This window comes from Homalodisca vitripennis, chromosome 7 (genome assembly GCF_021130785.1).
Source record: "Homalodisca vitripennis isolate AUS2020 chromosome 7, UT_GWSS_2.1, whole genome shotgun sequence".
Taxonomy (NCBI): Eukaryota; Metazoa; Arthropoda; class Insecta; order Hemiptera; family Cicadellidae; genus Homalodisca; species Homalodisca vitripennis.
Window position 1 is genome coordinate 114,833,685 of NC_060213.1, and position 26,726 is coordinate 114,860,410.

The window sequence follows — 26,726 nt, forward strand, 5'->3', positions numbered from 1 at the left end:
CTCAGTTATAAAGTTGAAATAAGTAAAAGTGCTTTTTTAATTACATTTAAAATTTACATTTATTTTTAACTATCAAGACAAAACCTTTACAGCTTATGAAATATTGATTTAACATATTGTGGAATTTATTATCTTAAAAATGGTGTAAATAATTTTTGTTATATTATCATCTTTATCTTTTATTGTTCTCATGATCTAACACTAAAATTGTTAAAAATTAAACAAATAAACACAAGGTACATTAGTATTTGCAGTTATTAGAGCAAAAAAAAATAATATTTCTAGATATCGATTCGCTAAAGTATTTAGGGAATTTAACCAAAGCATCGTGAATGTGATTTGAAAATACAAAAAAATATTCGACTGGGTGTGTTTTGTATTATTTGTTTACCATTGCACTGGTTTTCAAGTAATTATAACTTCAGTTCTGTCATAGCAGGTTATGTTCTATCCGGATTTAAAGAAAAGTATATAAATAGATGGAAGAATGTGTATTTAATACATATTTAGTGACACCAATTATTGAAGGCCAGTCAAATTAACAAACTCTCTTAGCAACATCTGATATATGCTTATTTAAAGTATGCATTAAAAGAAGTGTGTTTTCTTTCAACACAGTTAAAGTTCATGTGTGTTATTCTTGCACATTTACAAAACAAACTCTTAAATCTCCACTTAAAACGAACTCTTTAAGACAGCGTTAGACCTAGAAACATCGCATCTCATGGTTTTTATATTTAAAACATTTAAATTGTACCTGCTTTATATTTTTGAAAATTCTTGTAAATAATGTCGTAAAATATAAATATATAGTTTAAAGGAAGTAGTGAAAATATTATTAAAATATATATATAATATTAACAGGCTTAAAGCTTAAAAAAGAATAATAATTAACACATTCGCAACAAAAGGCACAGTAGTGGTGTGTGTATTTGTTAATCACATCACAACTAATTTTACAATTATTATGTGTTCAACTGATGAACTTTCCATATTTGTGGGGTCGTGATTCACATAGCAATAGCCACTCATATACAGTATATGAATTTTAGTGTTTGTCTAGTAACGTGTTGACCTGTTTACACGGTGGATACTTGCCCCAGTTTAAGTAGGAAAGAAGTACTTCGTGTTTGTTTCAAAGAATTATATTTCTGTATTCTTTTAGACAGACTCGGCTCTTTCACAGCATCTCTGAGCTTTTATTAACAAAGCAGATTTATTATAGTGATAGTGTGTTTACTCGTTATACTTTACTCGTTTCGTTTTGCCGTTCGGTAAAACATTCACTTATATATTCAATAAGTAAAAAATCCGAAAACTAATCTATTAACCAGAATGTTCTGCTATTTTAATGCTGTATTACTCATTAAAATAGTTGTACTAATAGTTTATACTGTATTGATACGTAAAGTTTCTCCAAAACATCATATAACTCATTTGTTCTTGCCTTTCAAAGGCATATTTATTCCTCCCACCATTTTGTAAGTTTTCAAAATATGATTTAGTCTGGGTACGCTCTATAAATATTACCCTCTAATGTGCAAGTTTTATTCTTCTTCTTATTCTTTTTTCTTCTTTTTTATTATTCTTCAGTAGGACTAGTTTAACAAAATTAACTCCAGAAAACCAAAATCTATTGATATCAAATAATATTAAGTTTTATACTATATTCATGTGCACTATTTCATTATTCCAGTTTCACTATTCCAGTTTTACTATTCCAGTTTCATTGTTCCAGTTTTAAAATTTTCGGATAGTGCTTTTTTGTAAGTACAATCTATAGTATGTAAACGATGAACGTTAATGGCCTAGCGTTATTTGGCCCCTTCCTAATTAACACAACCTTTATATTATTAGTTTCCTCTTAATACTGCCACTAATACCCTTAAACTTGTTGAAAAACTACTTTGATAACGGCAAGTTGATACTGAAAATGGTTGCTTATTACATTACAGATTCCTGAAATTTAGATCACTTAGACTTAGACAAAATCTGTCACTAAAGAAACAGCTGTAATTAAGAGAACTTTAACTCCTGTTAGCTAAACAAAAACACAATTTATTATAGCGCTTTGTTTACAGCAGGTAGAAAATTTACCACCGCCTTCTCGAGTAGCTGCAGCTGAACACATTTTTCATTTTAATTTGAACTGTCAGTTGCTTACAGGGTTATTTTTCATCTTGAACAGGATAATTACTTAATAACTAGAAAGCTTTTCTACAACCCCTTACGATTATATAAAGTGTCTATTTTTTCACAGAATAATCTGAACTTTTTTAGTCAGTATGATTGCTGTGAGAATTGTATAAACTTTTCAGTTCATGTAATTTTTTACATTGCGGCTATTCCAATGACAGAGTTGAGGAAAGGGAGTGAGGGGGGAGTGAGAGAGACTCGATAAACAAATCTAAATCCACCCTGTACTTTTATTGGTCAGGCCTTTTTCCTGGTTCTACCATTATATTATACGCGTTTTGATATACCTCTTTTGTGGGACAAAAATGCAGCCGGAATTCACTGTGACTTCTTTAGCTTCAATCACCTAATACTTTGGTTAAAGGCATCCAGTATACTGTTCATAAGGTTATTCCTCGCTTGACCCGTGAAATGAAATTGTATCCTGTATCAAAAATGACAGCGAAAAATTGTACTATTTTTGGCGTTTTCCTATTTAAGCCTTAAAAATTCATTGATCGAAAACTTGACCTCATTAACTCCAAATTTGTGCTTAAGTGTATTTTTAGTTTAAATTGTACAAGTTAGAATGGACTAAGAAAGTGTTTTTTTATAAATTAACCTCTTACCATTTCCGATACGGTAGCTATTTTTCCAAGCTATGATACGAGAGAAAATTATTTATCTCCTCCAAACCTGTGCAATTTAATAATATCATTTTACTTTGTATTACCCTTTTCATTGTTTAATTAAATACAATTAATTAATTTATGTATTTGTTATTTACAACATTATTTATTTATTGTGTAAAAATTTAAAAATATAATGCAAAATACAAAAAAAAAATTTTTTCTATAATTATAATTATTTTCAAATTAGAAATATCTTTTTAATTCATTACTCTTGCATGTAGTTGTAATTATTGAATCAATATTTAAGACTTAATTAAACTTTTGAAAATATTTGTACAGTAATATGATGCTATGCAGTCAAATTATAAACAACGCTGTATTCAGCTAGATGTATTGTATTCTAGATGTTTCGATGGATTATAAATAGTAAGAGAGGGTGGAGGGCAGCTTAAGTCACGTGATACTGCATGCTGTGCACAGAGCCGTGCTTCAGGAAAGCCGTGAGTAAAATATACAAGCTGGAATCATCTGGGAGATGCAAAATGGAATATATTACTATATCTTTATTTGTCAAAAGCTTCTTTATTTTCGTACGAATTTGTTCCACTTTCTATATTCTAATCAACGGAATAGAAACTAATTAGTGGTATATAAATATGTTGGACACCTTGAGATATATATATATATATATATATAGTATGGAAATAATATTTGTTCGTTGGTTTTGGTACATCTAAATAAATGTCTAATTATTGATTACGCGTTTTCAAATAAATTTTATTTGTTTACATACTAATTTAAATTAAGGAATTTACAATAAGAAAAAAATTCAAAATGTTAAAAATAAGTAAAAGTATTTGTAATCATTAACATATTTAATTAAAACATTTTAGAACTTAGCTAGAATTCAATATATTTTTAACTCCTAGCTACGGGCAATTTGGGAAGGTCTATAGTATTTTAAGGGAAGGAGGCACAATTGTTTTCGTAAAACAGTATTAAAAGACGGCTTTTAAAACATTTTAGAATACTCTTCATTATACATTCATAGATAGTTACCTCGTCTAAATAATGACTGGAGCAGTCGTAAAGAAAATATGATGTCACATTATAGTATAGACTGAAAGATTTCATACTAAAGTGTAATATCAATATGATGGAGAGGAGAGATAAGCGACGAATTGACGCGACAGAGAATATTTAATGGATTTTTTATTAATTAACCTATCATACTTTATATTAGAATAACAATGAGATTTAGCAACGTCAGTAAGTGATACTGAAAGGTTGTTAAGTTAATGTTAAAATCTCCACTTTACACGGAGAGCGTTGCTGGAAGCTATATTACCATATTTGTCTTGTTTCCTATCCCCGGATCCACTTGTTTCTTAAGGGTTCACATGCCCCTAAGAGAGATTTGAGAGGATTATATTGAAATACTTTTAATAGATAAAATTATTTCCACATAATTTATTCTATGTATATTCTACAACTGAATCACATACCTATGAAATACCATTGTGAAAGATTTACAGCATTACCGTCATTACAACAAATTGCAAGACTGAAAAATATACAATGGCAATTCAAATTTAACCCGTAAGGGGATAATGGAAATATACAGATATATTTGCGTCTTTAATTTGATATTGAGTGGTTGATAAGTTAACGTCTCCACTTTAATTTAGTGAGCATTGATGGAAGCTATATTAAGATACTTGTCTTTTAGCTTAACCGTGGCTCCACTTGTATCTTAAGGTTTCACATCCTCTACAAAATATTTGAGAGGATTATATAGATCTAGTTTTTACAGATAACATATCTTTTACAAAATTTATTCTATGTATATTCCTCAACTAAATAACTTAATGCAATAATGAAATAACTCATAAAAACAGATTACAGTGATAACGTCATTACAACAATATTTCAAGACAAAAAAATATATAAAGACTTGTAAAATGAATCCCGCAAGGGAATAATATTCAGCGCTGATACGTAAAGTATTTATTGCTAATATAAAAAACCAGACAAAGAATTTACTCGAACACTTGGGATTAAAATTCCAATCCATCTTTGTAAAAATGTACATTCAAACGCATCTGTTGTTATAATGAAAACGTAGCCCTCATTGCAACGTATGGCGTCAAGGTTATCTCATAGTTTCAAGGCACTCGTTGCAATAGTCTCATGGTCACAACAGCTACACTGGAATCTTGTACTGTTACGTTATCGCGGTTTGTAACCGTTTCAGTTAGCTGTGTCACAGCGACATAAATGTTTCAGAAGCAACTGGACACCTTAATAAATATTAAATTATATAGGCCCAACGCGCCGTAAACATTATTATATAACTTTCAGAAACTTTGTGTTTACGAAAATTACAAAACTACATCGAGTTGGAGGTAAATTGTACCTGCGAAGCTGCCTCTTAGAACAATAAACACTTACATTCATATGATTTTTTATGGTTTCGTTATAATTAAGTAGGTGACTACAAAACTCTGATATGAAACTGTATATGACAAGATGTTAGTTACAAAAGACATATGACACAATAACGCAAGCAACAATACAAGCCTTGTTAGTGTTTATGTTTTCTCATCTATTCTAAGATAGGGTTTTCATCCGTTTTATTTATGGAAGCCTTTTACCCTCTCTCTAAATAAACAGCGTGTTTAGAGTCTAGCTAGTAGTATATACATGCGCATATAATAATTTATAAACAATATAATAATACATTTTAAAACAGTTTAAATACTTTTAGATTTAAGGTACAAATTTAAAATACAATATTAAAAAGTCGCTTTTATTTGTTTATTTTTTTTATTTATTTGTTGAGAGTTTATACTTTTTTCATTGCTGTATTTTCGTTAGAGATAATTTAATTGTTATGTATGAATAATCTTAAAATATTGATTGAAAGGTTTATTTGATATAAGAATAGAACATATGTATTCCAAATTGTTTTCATATTGTAACATTGATATAAAAATACTGTGATCAACATTCTCAAATATGTTCTTATTTAACTTCATTTCTATCAAAAAGGTTACAAAGACCCTCACAATATGCTATTTGCCTCAAATTTTTCTTCTCATTATTACCACAAAGAGATATTTTGTATCATTTGTAATACTGATTTTGAAAATAATTTACGTAAATTTTATTATATTTACAACTGGTTTTTCTCTTGCCGGCAGATTACTGTATTTTTCTTAGTAACAGAATTATGAGTTACTTGTGTAGAATAAGTGTCATTTGTTTAGCCTAAGTCAAATTATTACCAATTTAAATATTGCATTTATCCTATAGTTCTGTTGTGGTATAATTGCAGTTATCTGGAATGCAAACTGACATCTCTAAGTATAAGAAAGCTACCATTTACGATGGTAAAGCGATGTTTCAGATCACTATAATAAATTTACATAAATCATTAAAGTTAATATTGAACACTAATACACTGAAAAGTAATAGAACCCGTTCTAAGATAGTATCAATACTATTTTTATCTTGAACTTTTATCACATCAAAATATATGGAATATGCAATAAAGCTTACATGTTTCTTGCATTAGATATTTATTCATTTATGAACAAATGGTACGCTACACACTGTAATTAATTAGCCGTAAGTTACAAACATAATACCATCTACGTTTAATAAATTTAAATGCCCTTGGCATTACCCATATGGTTGTAAACTCATTAGCTTGTCAAACTGTATTTACCGATGTGCGATAACTATATGCTAATGAGATATTACAACAAGCTTTGATGAATTGTAAATAAAACAACGTATGTAATCACCACATATTAAAACCGCAAATCCATGTATTTTTTTGATAATTTTTATTATAAATACTTTAATAAGCAATTTATATATTAAAAATACATTCAATACTATTGTAAAACAAACTAAATCAGTTTTTCCAATCAACATGAACTAGACGCTATATGACTTAACAAGGCATTACCAATTTAATTAACAGAGCACAGTAATTAAGATTTTTTATGTCATGTTTATGTTTTCAACAGCTAGATTGTGTTGTTAAATTATTCAAACATGTTTATGACATCCCATTTCCATGTTTTACAAAATCGAGAATTAAACATTTTTTGATAATAATATTAATCTCAAGATTGAAGTGTAAATTCACAGTATACGCTACTTCAAATTACACATGGATTATATTTTGTTTCATCAAAATAATTTAAATACATTTTACACGAGCAGAATTGAAAATATTGTATAAAAAATTTTAAAAATTAACATAGATGCTTTTCATGAGCGGACATTTTGTAGTAGGTAGAGAAAGAAAGCTCTAAATTTCCACGGTTATAAGTCTATTATCGAGACCTTTCAAATGTTGTCACATAGTAGGTATTTGCAATAAAAACATTCTAGTTGCAATTAATTCTAGATATGTTGCTTAATTTTAAGGCTTGTGTGTGTTCTTTACATCGTAGTTTGAAATTTAAACTTATCTTGTTCATTTAACATATTTGACAATTACTGCAATTTTCTTGTCTGTGATACGTCTTTCTCAACATATCTTTAGTAAAAAGGATTAACGAAATATATTACTTTCGTCTAATCTTAACAAGAAATCGGCAACCTCATGTTACATCATCTTATAGTTCATTTTAACATTGGAAATCTCGCTTCACTCTTATTAACTCTCTAAACGGCAAATGACAAACGCTTTCTTGAAAAAGATTCAATGCAACTCGTATATGGATTAAATAGATTTCTTTTAAATTAACATGGGTTGAAGATATCTACATTTTAAGGTACAGCTATTCTGTGCATTATATTCTTCTATTGTGTTACCTCAGAATGCAATCAAATGGATATAAAGTATAAAATAATATGAAGTTTAATATTTTTATACAAATATAGGAAATAATTTGTTGTATTTAGTTATAGAAAAGCATGAATTAGTATTTTCAAACTGAAGGATCGCAGTTAAATGTGAAAGGTTCACTCCAAATAGTCTACGATTCGAATCAGAACAGCTGCTTTATAGTGAATTCAATGACAAGTCCCCCGTTCCACCACTGCTACGTGAGCGTAACTAAGTACCAAAAAAGTGACAAACCTAAGTTGATCCCTCCAAAATAACAAGCAATGGTAACTCTAAAGAGGTCTCACTTGACGCTGGTTGGTCCCTGACTGTTATGTTACGTTATCCCTTTAGAAAGTATAGTATGACATCCGTATAGGCATAAGTGTGGTGATATTACATCTCCTTGGTACGCAATTGTGTGTAGCAAGCCGGCGGGTTTTGGTCTTTGAAATTCTTGAGAACGAATATAAATGTAAATTTATATTCAGGTGAATATAAACCGATTTATTAAAGATTACATATACTATTTACCGCCGGATTGGCTGAGACTGGACTCATGTCCAGGAAAGCTAATTTATAGAGAAACGTGATAGTGATTTATAAAATGTTCCGGAGTTAGATCTATCTTTGTGAGAATATAATCAAACTATTAAAAATATAGAAGTTATTAATTTGTTTCAATATGTTTTTTTGAAATCTTAACGGTTTTACACAGTAAATTATAAGATAAAAATAACAGTTTTTGTCTTCATTTTAAAAGAAAAGTTTTAATTTTATGGGTGTTGAACAATTTGTTTTGAAAAATATCACTAAATAAATACCAGATGTAGGTTGAAGCAATTAAATCTTGTGAATATGTTTGGATGCAGGGATATGGATATTTCTTATTTATTTACTTTTTTCACTTAAATGTACACATATAATCAACGCAGTATTATTTATGTCTTAAAATAAAATACAGTTGCTCTTTTTTACCAGATTTGTGCTAGTTGTTATTTTTTGTATATAAAATTGCTTTTTTGCACACTCAGAGGCTCGTTGTCCCCTCATTGGCTTAAGTTGTCCCTCGGACACCAGCAAAAAAAAAACCCTAATCTCCAAGGAAACTAGCTTGGAATTGTTAACACATTAATTCGAGCTAGATATGTCAACCTACGGCTTTCCCCGTCAGAGGAATCAGATAGTTAAGACCAATTGAGATGGACCTTTTTCGTCAGAAGTACAGACGAGACATTATCAACAACGATACGTTCATTATCCATGATGTATGTTATATTCGTTGTAGAAATTTAGGTTATAGCAACTGGAGGAATAATATATAGCGACATCTTAATCCATCTCGTTCGCAATATTGTGCTTCAAAATCTCCTACAGGAGCACTGAATAGAATACACTTTTAGACTAGTAGATATTTTACTTCAGCTGCAAGGTAACTGATAGTGATTTGGAAAATGCCAATCACTGCTTTCCATCTTCTCCCACTGCTCTAGGATAGTTTTACTAAACTATTACTTTAAACTGATTCTTAAATTAGAGAAACAAAATGAATAATTAAAAATTATATGTTCCGTTGTATTTTTACATTGACTGTTAATCTTGAAAATGCAATCATTTAAACACCTCACGTATAAAAGCTAACATAGCCAACAAATCGTGAGCAAATATAGACTACGACCCACTTTTTCAATATCATTTATTATAATGAGGATTTAGAGAATAATTACCAGCAATTGTAAAGAGTGTTAGCTTTTAAGTGATTCTAGTACCTCATGGTATATTTTTCCTTATAACAAATGAATGGTATTAATTTGCGATTATAGATATGTAACTTTTACCACAGTGTGAGGTATAAGTACTATAATAATATAGTATTTTAAGATACGCTCATAGATAATGGGTCGAAACTGTTGTTAAAAATATACCGTTACATAAATTACAATTATTTTTGTTTAGTTTACTAAATTAATTTAGAATGGCATCACATATTAAAGTGTTAAAAACTTACGCCTAGCATATACAAACTACTAAAAATCATTCTGAGGAATAAGTTGAAGATGGTCTTTATTCTACATTTAAAGTATGCTTTAATGGCATAGGGGTTGTAAAAGAAACGGGATTTACCGGACATTTGCCATAGTTCAATGAAACAAAACCCCATTACACGTTTCGAAATTTGTAACTTCATTTCTTCCTCTGGTTATTACACAATCTAGCACATAAATATAATGCACGTTAAAATAGGAAAATTATAAACAAATACATCAGGAATCGCAATAACTATGTTAATCGTCAACTCCCTGCACACTATATACAAAATATGAACATAAAAATTTAAATGCTAAATATAAACCTATGTAATATAGGTCAAAACAGTATTTCGTCGTAATTAGAGAAAAAAACATTTTTTTAAATTAATTCACTGAGGAAGTTAGATCTTTTAATTACAACCTCGTCAATCGGATTTGAATATCAATATAAACTATGAGAATAGTCGAGATTTCTATAATGTTTTCAACATTTACTTTTTTCAACTAATGATAACTTGAGTGCCTTCACAGCTAGCAAAGTTTAGTAAGATCTAAATAACATTCTAAAACTTTGAAGGATGAAACAGAATCTAAGAGATGTCATTGAAAGACCAGAAGTATTTTAGAACTCCCTAAGCACCATCTTATGTATGATTTTTCAAAGCAGTCATTAAAAGAAGTGTGACTTCTTTCACCACAGCTAAATTAAATATGTGTTATGCTAGTACACTTACAAAATCTCTCCACATGAAATGAAGTCTTTACGACTGGGTAAGCATTCGGAACATCTCATTATCTCATTTTTATATTTTAAACATGTTAGTTGTAATTACTTTAGATCTGTATAAATTCTTATAAATACCATCGTAAAATATAAAGATATTTCACATGGAATCGTTTTAGAAATTTTTCAATTTATTTTAACAGTTTAACAAAATAAGAAAATAGTTAAGACCTTCGCTGTCAAAAAGCACAGTAGTGGTGTGTGTATTTGTTTATCACATCACAACTAATTGTAAAATGATTTATAATACGAATTAATAAACCTCGTATTCCAATGTTTGTGGTTTTTGGACGTAGGTAAGTACATCATATTTAGTTTATGGATTTATTGTTTGCCTAGTAATAGATTGACCTTTTGACAGGGAGGATAAATGCCCCAGCTCCATTAGTAAAGAAAGACTTCATGTTTATTTCAGAGATTTATATTTCAGTATTCTTTATACTAAGGTTTAATTTTTCACTGAATATTTTTGAGACTTCGTCAACGAAGCAGATTTATTATAGTGATAGTGCCTCTTATCAGTTCCGTTTTGCAATTTTGTAAAACTTGCACTTTTGTAGTCAATATAGAAACATCCAAAAACTAACCTATTAACCAATTTCCTGCTACCATAATGACGTATTAATCATCGAAATAGTTATCTTACGTCGATGATACTGAATTATCAGGTAAATTTCTCCAAAACACCCTGTAACTCCCTTGATCTTACCTTTCAGAGACCCCTTTAACTCTCATACCATTTAAATATTTCAAACTAAGATATAAAGTATTGTTTTCATTATTGACGTACACATTTCCCCACTTATTTGAAAACTTTATTATTCCTATGTGGGATAATGCTACTAAAACAACTCCTTAAAATCGAAAAAGTTGAATTTTTATAAATTTGTTAGTTTTATACTATATTCCGAATATAAGTTTTAGTAAATATGATAGTGAAACTATAATAATATGCCTTTAAGTTTTATTTTGAAAATATTCTAATAATGTACATTTCTTTCAATGCAATCTGTAGTATGTTGAAGGTGAACTATCACGCAGTATGTTAACATCAATAAGATAGTTTCATTTTGATGCTTTTTAATAAATATAAACATTATTTTTCAGTATCCTAATAATAATGTGGATATTATCTTAAAATCGGGTAAAACACAAAGGCAAGTCGATATTAAACCGTTTATTACAAGATAGATTCTGGAAATCTGGATCACTATTTCGCCGAGAGAAAATGTTTCACTTTATTAACACAAAGGGAGGGTAATTGTTAGTGGGTAATGGGTAGTTTATGTATTTACTTATAATGCTTGAGTTGAGTCAACTTTAATTTCTTTAATCAAAACCAAGCACGCCATTTATTATAGACCTTTTTTTACAGCAGCAAGAGAATTTACTACCACCTTCTCGAGTAGAGAGCTGCAGCTGAACACATTTTTAATTTTAACTTGAACTGTAAGTTACTTATAGAATTAGTTTCATTCTTGAACCAGATAATCAATTAATAACCAGAGATCTTTTCGACAAGCCGCATAGTTTAAAGTATTTTCAGTCCACAAAAAAATCTGACTTTATTTAGTTCATCTTTTTTACAATGCGTGTATTGCCTTCATTTAAACTCATATAAAAATAACAAATTATTAAAAATATTTTACAATATACCAACTATTTTGAATTTTGATTGGAAATTCCAACGGTACTGTTTCCGACGAAAGCAACGCATAAGCGAGCAAGGCCACTTTAAATATACGTTTGCACAAGGCGTGGTCCCAGTTGAGAGCTATCTGTAGTTTTTTTTTCCAATGAAAAAAAAAATCTAATTTAATAAAGTAAAATCGTAGTAGATGAAAATAGAAAAGTAGGTGAAACTGTCGATAAAGAAACAAAATGTTTGAATGATTTGTATTTTATTTAAAATTTTAAAATATGTTAGTTCACGATTGAAAAAATTCATAAAGTTTATTGGTACGTAAATTTTACACTTGGTTCAAAAATATTACGTATAAAGCATGTGTAACATCCATATCACTTACGTAAGTACCTTGAGGAAGGTCGTAAACTTATATAGCTCGTTTGTTGTAAAAACATGCGGGCTGAATTCATTGTGACCTCATGGACAGTTAACCACAAACCAACAGGTATAGTTACAATACTAGGAATTAAATTACAATTGTTCTAGTTTATTTCTGTGTTTATTTCTATAATTTGATAATTTATATAAAATGAAAATTTAATAATTCATATTTTATAAAGTTTATAAATTAATATAAAGGTTTGTTGACTTATAATGTACTTCTTTGATAAAATGGCTCAAATTTTTTGTTATTTTATAACGATATCAATCACAAAATGATTATTTTTGGCATTTAATTAGCATTTAATATAGCAGGTTTTGTCAATTGACCGTGACTGGTAACTGCTCATTGAACTCGCAAACTCCCAGACTGCTCGGGACAGTATCACCTCGGATAACTTTTATCATACTTTTCGTAAGAAGGGCTGGAAATTATAAGCAATTCTAGTGTTATAAGAGTTTAGAGCCAACTGGTTGGCAGGAGCTGCTTAATGATCATAGGTTTGCGCTATCCATTTGCGTCATATCAATTATTTCAATAGTGGACAATATTAAGTATACAACATTCAAGGTAGGCTGAATAAATAAATCGAAGGCGTTTATAAATTCAATCCTCCCATAAAGTGGGAGATTTATAAGATGTGCTGGGAAATATTAAGCCCGTTTACCAAACCAGCTCACAGTATACTAGCTTGTTATCAAAAATTTTATTAAATAAATTGAAGGTGTTCCTAACTTAATTTTTCCCATGGAGTTGCAAATATTTATTATATGGAGGCAATAAATAAACCCGTTTATAAAACCAACTCATAGTATAATATTTAAAAAAATCAATGACTAAATTGGTTTTAAAACTTTATAAACGAATATTAAACTACAATCATTAATGCCATTTTTAAGACTTCCAGTACAATATAACTTTGCTTAAAAACTTTAAATAATTGAAATTGTTATTAAATGTGATTATGAATATATGAGTATGCACTGACAGTTTTAAATAAATTTTTAAACAGTAAATATCCTCCTACTAACCCATAAAATTTGTACTCTATATAAAAGATTAATATAATGTTTTATACTGCATTATATCTGCTAAGTTAGCAAGGTAACCACTTAGGCCAAGGTAATCTGTATTTTTTTATCCATTAAAAATAAAACTAAATTGAATAAATTTCACTGATTTACATAGCACATGCATAACAATATCAGGTCAACTTGAAAAGTAATTAATTAAATCGTACTAAATTGTGGGTTGGTAAACTTAAGAAGCTTCCACACAAATCTCAATATTTTCGTTAAAATAATTATAATCATACACTAATGTAGTGATTGGTACAACTAATATTTTGATGAAGTGAAATTATTTTCTATAAACGTGATTGATTCTCCCATTGAGACCACTAACTTGTTGATTAATATAATTAAGATTTATATTTCGGTGAATATTGTTCCTATAGGAAACACTAGTGATTCTGAAAGAATAGCAGGACATGGGACATTTAGCAATGTTATAAATATAAATATATATATATATATATATATATATATATATATATATATATATATATATATCATATGTATAGCACGTAATAATTGTATAAGTCCCAGAGAGACAGGTAAGAAATACGATTTAGATTCAGATAACTGAGGAGTAGATTCATGTAACTATTTTATTTCTATTGTGCTTAATAACATATATTAGAGTATTAGGTTATAACTGATTAAAATGGAAAAATCCCTTAATATTTCAATTCTTTTAACTCATGAGAAACATCTGGCTTGTTTTAGGAAAATTTTTCTCTTAGTTTATAATGAAATTGAACTAACAGATTTCACTAATACTGGGCATAATAAATTTTATAAATATACTTTATTGAAATGATATGTATATTTATTTAAACAATTTGATAATGAGTAATAATTTTCGATTCATTGGAGGGTTTTTCAAACGTCGACCTTTGCTAACGTTTGCAATTCAAATGTAGGTTTCTTTTTTGAAACTCGTGGACCTGGGTATTAGCAATGCAGATGATTTACTGGTCAATAATATGTAAACCGCATTTCTGATATGTACCATTGACTTTTATACGCTTCTAGAACGAATAAATACTAAAAACCAAAAATAAATTCACTTTCTCTCTCTATCTCTCTCATTCCCTTTCTCATCACTCTCTCTTTCTCACAATATATACAAGCAATTCTGAACCAGTGAGTTAAGTAAATGAACTTTGCGGAATCTCGTATTTCCGTGAAAATGTCATTCGATGATGCTTAAAGAAAATAATTTAATTTAATTTAACAAATTTAAAAAACTTAGATTAAGTTCATTCATAATAAACTGTTTCTTACAGCAGTTCATGGATCATATCTTTTTGTAACTTTTTAAATACAAAATACACATTTAACAGGTATGAAAACGTATTGAAGCAATAATGGAATGTTTTCACTAATAAAGAATTAAAAATAAGCATTGAAAATTCTTTAAACTGATTGCAATCACTCCAAGGGTGACAGATATTGAACTCATAAAGCGTTGCTACCTGGAATGTACAATTGGATTTCACAACGTCCATGTATGCTTTGAAAATATGTGTTACTTTAGACACATACTCGCTAGCAATGTTTGTAAATTCTATAATAACATTTTACTATGTGAAATGTTTTATTGATAAATTCCTAACAACGAATATTCAAGTTCCAAGTACAAATAGGTACATTCCTGATATACTTATACTACAGGGTTATTCAGGCCCATTTAAAGCATTATATATATGCAACGCAATGAATTTTATATTAAACGGGGAGTAAAAATTGCCCTAATGTAGAAATATTCTTGAACTAGCAAGAATAAATAATTATTATTTATTTAACTACTGAAACAGTATTTTCATTGTATTAGAACTTTAATTTAATTAATCTGATACTAATATTTTTTATAGAATTTACAATAGTAAAATTTGTGTATTTTAAGTGAAGGAGATATTTTGTAAAGTAGTACTTAAAGACTGCCATATAAATGTAAATTTCTCTTTATTAAACAGTATCATATAATAAACTCGTTCAAAGCTATACGGAAATAAGGACTGGACCGATCATAATTAGAATACACATTTTAAAGTGGCAATGATGATATCCAAATTATGATTTCCAAGAGAGGGATTGAACCAAGTGAAGCGACAGAGAATATTTTATTCAGTAAGCTATCATACCTTATATTAGAATAAATAAAAGATTTTTCCATAAAGTGTTACTGAGGGGTTGCTAAGTCAACTTTAAAGTCTCCACATGGTATAGTGAGCGTTGCTGGGAGCTATTTTACCACATTTGTCTCGTTGCTTATCCTCGTCCCTACTTGTTTCTTAGGGATTCACATGCCTGTACGAGAGATTTGAGGGCATTGATAGTTAACTGGTTTTGGCGGATAAAGTATTTTCTTAAAAATTTACTCCGTGTATACTCCTCAACTGATTCCCTGAATATTATAATGAAATAACTCATATCGAAACAGACTAGAGCATTAACATCATTATAGACATATTTCAAGAAACAGAACTATACAATGGCATCAAATGTAACCCATAAGGATATATTATCCAGAGCTGGTACTTACAGTGTTTATTGCTGATACAAAAAAACCATAAAAACTATTCATTCACACATTCAGGTTTAAAATCCCACACACCCTTAGTAAATATGTACACATGTTGTTATAATGGAAAGTTAAGGGTCTAGCTGCAACGTACAGCGTTACGGTTATGTCATCGTTCCTAGACTGTCGTTGCCTCAACAGTTACACTGAATCTTGTACTACTGCGTTATCGCTTTTGTGAAACCGTTCCAGTTAAGAGTTCCGCGACATACCTGTTTCTGAATGAACTGCCCACCTTAGTTTACATATATGGGCCTAAGACTAAAGGGTCACGAAAACTTTTATAACTTTTAGACAAGTTGTGCTTACGAAAACTACAGGATTATTTTGAGCTGGAGGTACGTTTTACTTGCTGAAACTGTCTCCTGAAACAATGAACACTAATAATCATATAATTCATAATATTTTATTATATTCAAGTAGGCGACATTAAAAAACTGTTATGCGAAAATATGTTAGTTAAGATAGACACCTAACACAATAACACAAACAACACTACAAGTCTTGATGGGGTTTATGTTTTCTCATCTACTCTAAGTTGGGGTTTTCAACTGTTTCGTTTTTTGAAATCTTTTTTCTTCCTTTAATAAACAACGTGTTTACATTCTAACTACTCGTATATATTACACGTAGTATACTGTTCTGTTTAGGGGATGAAATGTATAAACATTTCAACAATACAATTTTAAATCCTGTGTTTTTTATCTATGATTTAAGAAGCAATTGTTAAATCCATATTAACAATTTAATATTTTACAGTATAAGGCACAAGCAACCAATCGTTTTTATAAGTACAAACAATGTTTCAGTATAAAAGTTTAATCATAATAACACGTTATTCCAATAAGTTTATTCTTTTCTGTTATCTAACACCACAATAACACATAGGCTTATAAAATTACAAAATTACTAAGAGTAAAATATACTTTGTGAAAGCATAAAACCTATTTCCTTTTTTAAAAAAGCTAAGATTGCATTTGTAAACCACTCAGTGTAACTGATCAGTATTTTCCTATATCAATAAAAATTATTGCAGCTTACCTATAAAATCGAATTTTAAGATATTTTTTATGTTGTGTACAAATAATATATATAGGTTAAATATTGGTTACATATTGATAGGTTAAATGTTTAAAACTTAAATTAATTTTGACGATTTTTCAGCTGTCTGTGCGATTTATTAAAATATTCTTACACATATTATACGTTAGGGAGAATTAGCTTACACCATTATTTTTTTGAATTATCGAAAATAAATCATTTTAGTCGATAAGCTTGTTAATTTTACAGTAGCTGTTTTTATTAAATTCTTTTACTAATATTTATTCCTTCCAACACAAACAATGGAACATTATGATGATCACAGTGATTGGTTCCCGTTCGCAAATGTGATATTACTGAGCCTGAAGAGCTTCAGATATCAATATAAAATATAAACTGAGATAAATATGATATCTGAGAAATGTATAAAATATATTTACTTACATTATTTAAAATTCCATGTAATATATGAAATAATGCCTTTTATTGCTTTAATAAAAAGCCCTGAAACTATTGAGAGCAATATTATATATAGTTATTAATTTTATTTTAAACAGATGAATTATTTTCAAAGTATGAAACCATAGCAATATTAAATGACATTAAGTAGACGAAATAAATAGTTTAAAAACAAATCATCGTAAGTGTAGTAGTTTTAATAAGGCAATATACTGATTATACCAATATTTTTAACAGACACAATTTAATACAGTAACAATAGCTGACAGTAATTATAGAAGTAGTATATACAAAGAACTTCAATACATATTCAGACAATGGCACTAAAACGCCTTTTTATTTATCTTCAAGGTCTAATTTAACAATATAAACAGGAGTAATTGAATGTTGACTCGTCATGAGTCCAGCAGGAAGTTTGGGTGAGCTTCTAGGTCTTTTATTTGAAGTTTACTTTTGACGATGGAAGAATCGTAAAGGGAACAGGATTTTTTCCGGACATTTGCCATCGTTTAGTGAAACAAAAAATCAGTAACACTACGTTTATTAAGTGCATATTTTAGAGTTAGTAAAATGAATACACAGCATGGTGGTTGTAATTCCTGACTTACGCGTGTCATGTTCTCGAATGACTTGTTTATTTTAACCTAGTTTGTAAATATGTGTTATAAATAGTTATTTACCTGAAGAAGAAATAAGATTTGCAGATCTCGAACTGTACTTTTAGGTCTGTTACAAAGTCACGATACCTAATAAGGGAGATTGGTTATAAGGCTTGTGTTTATTTAACAAGAATTACAATAACTTACAATAAGAAATAAACTTCTGCTCGGATAATTACACTGTTATAATAAATAAATAAATCCTACACGATAATTTGTAGATCGTTAAAGTAAATGTTTACCAGTTATCGCGGACAAAAACTGAAAGTTTATTAACTCTACTAGCTGCCACATTTCAATGCGTATTTTTTACTACACAAGTTTAAGTTATGCTATAAAGTAATAACAGTGTCACTGGATCACGTTATATTCAATCGATAACTTGTTAAGAACCTGAGATAAGAGCAGGTAAAACAGCAAATTGCTTCTTTTATAGCAGGACTTTTCACATTGGCGTCGTATTTTGTCTGCGCAGTATAAAAAACATAAAATATCAATGAAACCCTATCATTACCAATGTATTTACTGAAAGTTTCATGATTTGTTTAAACTAACTTAATATACGATTTGAAATTGCACCATTTTATTGACAACGGCATATTTAAAGCCGTCTCTAAATTCTGTCGAGTTTTAAACCCATTCGCTGCTGAAAGATTATATCAAGACGTACTCTAGGTGCTAAAATATTTTATGTTACTAAATCCTACCTTATGTGTTGAAATGTCTAGAAATGGCATTAGAGCCACAAATCCGAACTCCTGATGTGCGTTCTCGCCCATAAGAGTCATCAGTCGCCGGCGGACCCCGAAGCACCTGGCGTTGTCACTCATGTACTCTCGCGCTCAAGCTACACTGCCGAACGCGCTCAAGAGCGTCAACCGCGACCGCATTTCATCACTACGCACTTTTATTGTACATGGTGTCCTAAATTAAAAAAATTAACTAAAATTAAACTATTTACACTATATACAATCCTCCCATTTACATTCAAATTTAGTAAATTGTATAGGTCTCATTCCTGAAGTTGTTATTGTCCATTGTGGAGCTGTAGTGTATATGTCGGGGTCCTCATCAGCATCATTTACCGACGATCCATCATCTGATTCCTCATCCGATACGTCATCCACAGCGCGTTGAACAGGGTCATGCTCTTAGTTTTGTATTTGCTAAACATATACAAAACTCAGAATTAAACATGTAAAGGAAACTGATATTTCATAAACTGCTACTGTAGCGACCACTACTACGTCGTTTTGTCAGGATAAATGATAGATACATTGAATGACTCTAAGGGATTATCACTAATAAACAAGCTCAATCATATTACAAGAAAATAAATTTAAAATAAATAGAAGTTTAGGAGTTCAAGAGTAGGAATGAAAACAGCAAGGTATTTTCATCACCGACACGTCTAAGATTTCACAAAAAATGGACTTATTTACTTTAATACTTAAAAGTCTAAGGCTTTTTATATTAAACTAAAATTTAGTTTTTTTTGTCATTACCAAAATGTATGGACATATTAGTAAACGGTTTAGAATGGAATTACTCGCTAATACAATACAACTGCTTAGTATTAAATGTCAAACTCAGGTTGTGGAATGCTAGCATGCTCTTATTGCCGTCTCTACATACCCCCTCTTCCTGACACATGAGTATTGGAACTTCAGAGTCTTGTACTGAATTATATATGTTAAAAAGTTTAGGGATTATAATATTTCACTAAAATATTTAGCATACTATATGATATCTATAATATGTCTATTAGTATTCAATGTCATTATTGCGTACAACAAACAAGGACCTCGTAAAAACAAAATGTGATGATTATTTCGAGGTAGGGACAATAGTTATGTGTTGTTTATAATTCTCCCAGTAAAAATTGTTTACACTAATAAATAAATTTTATTTCTAACGATACAAGGTAAAAATAACATCGCCTTAATATTGATGAACGTTTTTAATTATTTAAAAGCTTTGTTATTAAGAGAATTTAGAGCATAAATGGTAAAATATTATTCTTTACTTTACTTTCCAATTAACCGTTGAAATCAAAAAAGATGCACACATAAAAAGTAACCCATTGTATCCCCTCAAGTTGTTGTTGGCTGAACTTTTCTTTGGTCATTTCGTTTAAGGTTCTGAAGAAAAGATCTTTCAACGAAACTAAAACTATTAAAAGAACATACTGTGTTTTCTTCCTTTTTTTGTTGAAACCAATTTACTTGAAATGTTTAACTAACTATTATCTCGAAGTTAAACGTAGTTTCCTGAACTTTTATTTGAAATACAAGAGTTAGGCTAGAAGTAACTTTGAGATAACTATTTTAATAGTTACCAAATTTCTCTAATTTTTTACATAATTATCGTATATGATTTGGTACGCGGAATCTACTAACAATGTGTTTCGATTCCATTTGGAAGTTTATACGATCAGCTGATATTCGTTATTACTATTTTAGCTTGTGTTATTTTAGGGACAATTTGAATCCAAATATAATTATTATAATTTAATTAAAGTTTTCAGTACTTTATTTTATAAATAAGTTTATAAAATGCTGTAAAAGTTATACAATGATATGAGTGTAACTTGGCATTTATAATAGCCTTTTCGTAATGCTTGGTAATTCTCAAACAAAATATTTTTCTGAACATCTTTAAGCCTCAACGCACAATTTGCTTCCTCCATAAATATGAAAATGTTTATCAATAATATTTAGTTTTTGTTACTGTTTTAATACTACGAATGGTTTTTGGTTGGAGAAGACAAATATATCTTTGGTCTGAAAAAAATTAATCTTATTAAAGAAATACTATTTGGACCAAGATTCTTTTTTGAATTATTCTAATAAGAATATATCAAACGTATATTTAATTGGGTATCTTTGACATAGGCTAATCATTAAGCCTAAGTAACGTCTTTTTCCTATCCGTAACTGTAAAACTTGTAAGGTCGTTAAGTCTAGTTATATCGTTATTGTTGAACAAGAATTACATTTTCTTAGGTAGTATATAAAATACTAACCCATACACAATATCTCCCATGATAATGCTAATGGTTGTTTTACTTACAAAATATAACCGCTACCTCACATTGTCAAAGGACTTAACTTAAATATTGTATTGATCCTAGCCCATTGTCGGTGACCAAACTTTTCTTTAGCAACTGTTCAACGTCATTTAAAGTTGAGAAGAAAATACCTTCCTCTAAACTTCGATCTCATGTTCAAGGAACACTATTTTTCACCGTACTAAATATTAGATAAACTACGATGTTATATATTATGAAAGTATTCCTCTCAAAAAGGTACTTTTACAATCTCACGTATGTCAAAAGCATATTTGTTTTATATATTATTATAAACACTGCTATGTGTTTATAACATTAAATTAAATAAGTGTTAGCTGATAGTTTTGTATTTATTACTAAACTTGGCATACACACCTAAAATTATTATTATTCTCCACAAATATTCCTTGAACAAATTGAAAACCTATCAAATAATAAAGTTATCAACATATCTACCATTTAAAGTAGGCTATGCAACTGGAATAGCATAATAATTATGTGTTATTATTTTTACAGGGTATATCATAATAGTTTATTTCAAAATATTAAAAAAGTTCTAAAATATATCAGCATTGGTCCATTTTTCATTGATTACAATTAAAATTTTGCATACCCTTCAAAATTACACCAAAAGTTACTTGAATATAATATTTTAAGTGTGAATAACGAAAAGTGTATATTTTTATTCCATGACTTATTATAAAGAGTGAAGAAAATTTTAATAAAAACCTGTATCGGTGATATTTTTCGCACTCATTAGTATAAGGTAGGAGTACGCAAAACCACGTGTCGCATTACAGGGTTCACTAAGGTTCAATTGAAACATTAAAGTGTATTGCTCATTTAATATCTAGAAAATAGCTTTCACAGCCAGACCGAAAATAAATTGTGTCATACCTAACAAAATAAAAGAGATATTTTGACAGCTTAGTAAGCTTTGACGATGCACTGCTAAATTCTATTGTTGGACACGCAAAATCATAGAACTCTTTCTTGTTTATTTAGTTTATGCAGAATTCAAGTTTCCAGGTGATATTTTCTCCAGATGACTTTTCAGATGATAAATTTTCATTTTGTTCATGAGATTATTTTCATAATACTATTTAAATAACAACAGTTATATAAATGGTAACACCAAGTCACATTAAATGATATTATATGTATTGGGATAACACGAGTAAAATATTAGATAGTAACATCTATCTGTATGAGTATATTGTGTTTGTTTTAATATTTATTTATTATCCTATTTTCTAGTCGACAACATGGTTACCCATACGACGAATCGGTAAGTACTTGCAAGTGTCAATATTATACTAAAAAAAAATCAAATCTATACGTAAATTTTATTTCAAGATATTGTGCGGACAGCCAGAGAGACATACTGACAGAAATAATATGTTTTTAGCCTCAAGAGTGATAGGTTAACTAGCGCACGGCCAGTGATTTAAAGGCTAATCCTAAAACATTGTAATGGAACATTAAGACCTGATATTACCTGAGAACATCAAAGGTATACTTTCTTTAGACTGCATCATGGTTCAGGCAACAAGGAATAATTAAACCACAAGACATTGTCGTCCAAGACTATGATTGTCCGAAAATACCCTAAAAATGCTAAATGACCAAATTGTCTTTGCTAAAAAATTATGAAATAATCACATGTGTGTCCTGGTTAAGGAAGTTATTAGTTTAAAATAAAATTAATAAACAGTGGATCATAAACTTCGTTGATCGAGTCATATAAAAATTGTTTCTTTTTAAATAAATATATCGTTTTTATGGATATTCCATCAAATTAACACAAATGGAAGAATAAAACTTTTAATCAAGCAGATTGATCAGAGACATCACTGTATTAAATCTCATTTTTTTCTCAGAAATATGGAATATGATACTCCAGTGTGTACAATAAGTAGAGGGAGGTTATTTTGCAGTTATAACTTGCGGTGTATAAATTTTACAGTGTAACTAATATTTAAAATAATCTATTTCACACAAAATCATAAACTATACCATTATTTTACAAAATCTAAGGTATTTCTAATCGTTTTCCAAATTTTCTATCGTATAAGCCTTCCCCGGACTTGAACGAATATTATAAAATCAATCAGCCAAATGGCTCAGTCATTCTTTAGATTACAGCTTGGACAAATATTTGGTGGTTAATGTTTACAATAAGATTATTAAAATACATGTGCACATTTTTGTGGACATATTGTTTGTAGGTAATGTAATTATTATTTATTTATGTCATGTTAATGTTAATAATTTCACATTATGAACCTCATTTTAGTTTTTTTTTTTTTTTATTTTGTACAAAATCTCATACATTTTATTACTTAACTTGAGGAAAATAATGTCTGATGAATTAATACCATAAAACTATCTGTTAAAAATAATCCAAAACTGTCATACCATTTCTATATGATTTATATCCCTTAATTCTAATGGTATTTATACGGCTAGGCATAAGCCCTGCGATTATAGATATTATAATTGTACAAATAGTGAAATTTATGAGGTGTAATAATTTTGAATTGTTGTACTTTTCAAGGTGAGTGTACGCAACACCGCGAGTCGTGCAACAAGCTTCGCTGTGGTTGCATACAAACTATCAATTCTACTAAAGCTCTTTTCATGTTTTTAAATCTTTTTGTAAATCTACTAGTAGTTTCAACCAAGGCTTTGTCCGCAATTTCCTGTTTAAAACACGGACACCGCGGGCATTTTGATTTAAAATGAAATTCTAAACACTCCTAAAATAAGTTTCAGTTATGAAAGAGATTTAGGTTAAATAATAGTGGTTTGGGAGTCATGAGTAAAGTTTTTAAAAAGTAAGTAATATTTTACTACTTTAACCACTGAAGAGGAATTCTAACGTAGAATGCTGTTTGTAAACGGAAGTAGTCACATTCTAGTTGATATTCAGCCAGTGTTCATTGCTAACAGCTTGAGATGATAATCAATATTACTTACGGCACTTATTTTTGTCTATGCATGTGTTTGTATGAGCACTTCTTATTTGAAAAAAATATATTTTAGACGCAAAGGTTATTTTACATATAGATTTTTTATGAAAGTTCCTATGTTAAATCTCATATTACAAATATTTTAGCCAACGCTCAGCTAAAACCCAAGAAGTAACATTTGATACCATTGAACTTGATGTCACCTGATGAGAAGCAGATTTATAGAAAATTTCAAATCAGTCAGTTCTCAAGTTTCCAAGTGACAGCCAGGCAGAGTGTACTAAAACATATCCAGTTCCTCAAGTCATAGGTTTCACTAACGTTCAGCCAATTATTCGATTGCGTCGTGTCAGTTTATAGAGACATTTATGTATTAGTAACATATTATAGTTCTTATACTATAACAGTTGTCCACTACCATATGTGAACAGTTTTTTTAAATATAAAATTTAGGCACAATAAAAGCAACTAAAATATAACGTCTTAACAGTAGAGTTTATATTTTAAACATTTTTTGCTAGGGGTTAGCCGATTTCCTTGGAAACCTTATTATGCCCGTCCTCATGGGCCACTGGCCTGTAAGAGGATATTTTAAAACAGAATAAGGGGGAGAATCTATAGAATACAAGTTTGATGGTACTAATAAATATGCAACGGTTACAGACAGGATTTGAATCGGTGCAACCCAATGTCTTATACCGCTTGGCCATCGGCACTCTGAAATCTCCAAATGTTATTTTTCCCTTGGATGTGTAATAAAAATTGTCTAAGTCTACTAAGGATATCACATTTCAAATACTATGTTAACAGTTAGTCACTGACAATGCCTAATATTACGGCATGACGTCATCGTGAATTCCATATCGTATTACTGCATAAATATCATCATGTATAAAAATATGACAACGTATGAATATTCCACATTTTCTATCGAGGATTAATGCAAAATGTAAATCTATAGCTACATCTGTAACTATCTCACGAGGTAAAATTGCGATTTCATCATTATACAGTAAGTTACTCATAACACCAATGTTGATAAGCTTAGTAGCATGGCTTGCACCATCACTCATTGTTGCTTTCATACAAAGTTCTTTCCATATAGTTGGGGAACACTGACAGATAGACATATATAAGAAAAATTGTTTCCCGCTCTTAGAGTTAGAGTAAGCACAAATACATACATAAAAATAAAACGTGTTTTACGAAACAAAATGTTATTCCATTATGGCAATACGTATGGTTTTTGTAATGAAAAGTTCACATTAATAGAATCATGAACGGATGAAATTATCAATATGATGATGATTTTGTTAATCGTTTCGTTTACATGAGTCGAAGCTGCGTAATGTTATTTAACATTCACTAATTTATACCTTTCCTTGATTTCCCCTGTGGCATTACTGTGACTCATCTCTATTATAAATCTAAACTCCAAAGAAACATGGATTTATTGATTTTGTATTATACATCCATTGTTTCTAAACATATAAAAACAACGCTTTGGCAATAAAACATCAACAGAAATATAAAACATTGACAAAACTATATTTTGTATTACAGGTCATATCGTAAGGAAAAATAATGCTAGTTGAGCATTTTTAATAATTATAGAGTTTATTCTTAACTCAACATACGAAAGTAACTTTTATTTCATAAGAGTAACGCCGGTATAAAAACCAACTTGAATTTAATAAATTTGATCAATATTTTTAAGTGGTATCCATAACTCTTGAAGTTGGAAAAATGTATACAGTGAATATAGTTTCAATTGCGGGTTAATACATGTTTTAGGGTAAGATAAGTTCATAATAAGATAAGTTCCGTTCTATACATTGTAAGAGCCCAGGCAATTCACGTGATCATTTTTGATCATACTCTATGAAAAACGGATCTTGATCTTAGCATCGATCTATAAAAATGCGTCTTAATATATATAGGGAAATTGATCATAAAAATACATTTAGAACACGATTTTTGAAATTAGTTTTAATTCCATGGCTCTGACAGTTTTATGATTTATAAAGAGTGTCTCCGACAATTAGTATTGTTCAGAATGTGTTACGGCTCTTTCCAAATATCCGTTTCAAAGTATCGGCCAAATTGATTTTATAATTAATATTTAATTAATTTTTTAATGTACGTATAAAGAGCAAATTTTAATGTATAGACTATTTCCTGTATGACTATAAATATCGAAATATCAAACGCAGTATATCAGAAAAAGCGACCATTACTTTGATACATTGCTGAGAGCTTGCATTCCACATAGATAAGACGGCCGCACCGCTCCACTAGTCTGACTATCGGACCAAACATGTTATAGTAAGATCTGATACCG